The following is a 3368-nucleotide window of genomic DNA, read 5'->3' as shown; positions in this document are numbered from 1 at the left end:
TATTCTCACTCTTTCTCTCACTCTCTCTCATTCTCACTCTCTCTTACGCTCTCTCTCTCGCTCTGACTCTCAATCTGACTCTCAATCTGACTCTCACTCTGTCTCTCACTCTCACTCTCTCATTCTCACTCTCTCACTCTCCCTCCCTCTCACTTTCACTCACTCTCTCTTGCACTCTCTTCCTCTCACTGTCACTCTCACTCTCATTCTCTCATTTTCTGTCCTCCTCTCACTGTCACTCTCTCTCTCACTCTCACTCTTTCTCTCGCTCTCTCTCACTCTCATTCTCTTTCACTCTCACTCTCGCTCTTACTCTCACTCTCACGCTCTCTCACTCTCACAGTCTCTCATTCTCACTCTCTCTCTCACTCTCACGCTCTCTTGCTGTCACTCCCTTTCACTCACACTCTCTCTTACTCTCACTCACTCTGTCTCACTCTCTCTCGCTCTCCCTCGCTCTTATTCTCACTCTTTCTCTCACTCTCTCTCATTCTCACTCTCTCTTACTCTCTCTCTCACTCTATCTCGCTCTCTCTTGCTCTGATTCTCAATCTGACTCTCACTCTCTCTCTCCCTCATTCTCACTCTCTCTCTCACTCTCTCTCATCCTCACTCTGTCTCTCACTCTCACTCTTTTCACTGTCACTCACTCTCACTCTCACTCTCATTCTCACTCTCCCTCTCACTTTCACTCTCTCTCACTGTCACTCTCACTCTCTCACGCTCTCACTCTCACTCTCACTCTCTCACTTTCTGTCCTCCTCTCACTCTCACTCTCTCTCTCACTCTCTCACTCTCACTCTTTCTCTCGCTCTCGTTCTCTTTCACTCTCACTCTCTCTCTCGCTCTTACTCTCACTCTCACTCTCTCTCACTCTCACTCTCACAGTCTCTCACTCTCATTCTCTCTCATTGTCACTCTCTCTCTCACTCTCACTCTCACAGTCTCTCACTCTCACTCTAATTCTCACTCTCACTCTCTCACTTTCTCTCACTCTCATTCGCTCTCACTCTCACTCACTCTCACTGTCACTCTCACTCTCACTCTCACTGTGACTCTCACTCTCTCTCACTCTGTCTCTTACTCTCACTCTCTCTTACACTCACTCACTCTGTCTCACTCTCTCTCGCTCTCCCTTGTTCTTATTCTCACTCTTTCTCTCACTCTCTCTCATTCTCACTCTCTCTTACTCTCTCTCGCTCTCTCTTGCTCTGACTCTCAATCTGACTCTCACTCTCTCTCTCTCACTCTCTCATTCTCACTCTCTATCTTACTTTCACTCTCTCTCACTGTCACTCACTCACTCTCTCTCACTCTCACTGTGACTCTCACTCTCTCTCACTGTCACCCTCATTCTCACTCTTACTCTCTCTCACTCTCACTCCCTCTCTCACTCTCATTTTCACTTTCACTCTCTCTCGCTCTCACTCTCTCTCACTCTTACTCTCACTCTCAATCTCTGACTCTCACTCTCACTTTCTCTCCTCCTCTCAATCTCACTCTCACTCTCTCACTGTCAGTCTCACTCTCACTCTCTCTCACTGTGACTCTCACCCTCACTCTCTCTCTCACTCTCACTCTCCCTCACTCTCACTCTCTTAATTTCACTCACTCTTTCTCACTCTTACTCTCACTCTCACTCTCTTATAAAGCTCCAACACGACATCCTGACTCTTGTACTCAATTCCCCAACCAATAAAGGCCAGCATTGCCATATGCCCTCTTTACTGCCCTATCTCCGTGTGTGGCCACTTTCATTTAGTGGAATAATTTCAGAAGGTGATCACTCCGTGTTGGTTTACCAGCCCCACACCCCTAGGTCCTGTTCTGTAGGGATTGCTCCCACCACAGCCAACCCATTTTCAATGACCCAACTTCCCGTTAGCACTCTACTCAGCATTTATCTTCCTCCCAGCTTATCATCAATGAACTGCTTCTCTCTCTCCCTCACTCAGCACTCTCTCCATCCATCCCACTCACTCCTTCCACACCCCACCCCACACTCAGGCAGCCTTCAGTGATCTGCCCATGTGGGAAATACATCTGGATCCAATCCTGACACTGTGAAAAGGACAGAGGTCAGAATGGGAATGGGAATGGGAATGGGAATGGGAATGGGAATGGGAATGGGAGGGGAGTGGTTCCTGACTCCTCAGCAGTGACACCCTCCATCCTCATGGACATCTCCACTTTTATCTCAAACAAAAAACTTTCTGTCCAAAGTGAGGACATGTGTTCCTCTGAACGTTTCTATCTCTCTGAGTGAGCATTCCAGTTTCTTGCCTCCTTGTCCAGTATTGTCTTGGTCCCTGTGTTTGGTTTGTGATTTTTTGCTCTCCTTCCGTCTCTCCCTTCCTCCCTGAGTATGCAGTGCACTGGGTGGGAGGCTGTTTCAGGATGGTTTACAGCCTGCTTTGGGAGATGGAACACTGCTCCAAGGTCAAACAGGGCTGGACTGGGAGCCAAACCCAACGGCTCTGGGTGAGGAGTGCGAACAGTTACTAACTGAGCCACCAACTGCAGGCTGCTCTTCAACTCCTCTCAGTCTCTGTTATTGCTGTTGTTCATGGTTTCTCATTCACCATTCTCTTCCTTTCTTATTGGTACAGAAGAAAACTGAGAACTGTTTGAAGAAGAACAATATTGCCAATAAAGTAAGTTTAACTCTTGAATTTTATTTTTATTCACTCGTGAGACATGGGTGTCTCTGGCTGGGTCCAGCATTTATTGCCCCATCCCTAGTTGCCCCTTGAGAAGGTGGGGGTGAGCTGCCTTTTTGAACCGCTGCAGTCCATGTGCTGTGGGTTGACCCACAATGCCCCTTAGGGAGGGAATTCCAGGATTTTGACCCAGTGACAGTGAAGAAACGGGGATATATTTCCAAGTCAGGATGTTGAGAGGTTTGGAGGGGAACTTGCAGGGGGTGGCGTTCCCATGTATCTGCTGCCCTTGTCCTTCTAGATGGAAGCGATCACAAATAATCTTAATGTCTTTTAAACAAAATCAGCTGGGACACAGAGAGTGAGAAACTGTGAGGATTAGAGTGAAGTTGTGGGAAGTGAGTGAGGGGAATTATGACAGTGGGAGTAGGGTTGGTGACAGGGTCTGAGTATAATGGGGTTAGCATGACACTGTTGAGGGGAGGGACGAAGCTGACACTCAATGCGTTAGGGGCGGGGGTGGGTTTAGGGGCTGAGGAACTGACCCTCCCGACCCCCTCCATCCGGCTTCTCTGAATTCTTCTTCTCTCACCCCTTTCCAGTCTCCTCCTGATTTCACTCATCCACTTTCAAATGCTCAAATACACAAAAGGAAAGAAGTTCTTTTTGACAGTTTTGGGAATGATGTTTGACAGTTTTGGGAATGAT

General features: G+C 48.0%; 1 protein-coding gene across 2 annotated transcripts in view; it reads right to left on the bottom strand.

Annotated features, from left to right (window-relative positions):
• nexn (nexilin (F actin binding protein)) overlaps nucleotides 1–3368 on the bottom strand; it is a 170204-nt gene that overhangs the window by 82786 nt on the left and 84050 nt on the right. The window lies entirely within an intron of this gene.

This window comes from Rhincodon typus, chromosome 10 (assembly GCF_021869965.1).
Source record: "Rhincodon typus isolate 14 chromosome 10, sRhiTyp1.1, whole genome shotgun sequence".
Classification (NCBI taxonomy): domain Eukaryota; kingdom Metazoa; phylum Chordata; class Chondrichthyes; order Orectolobiformes; family Rhincodontidae; genus Rhincodon; species Rhincodon typus.
This window is presented reverse-complemented; position numbering and strand designations above follow the sequence as displayed.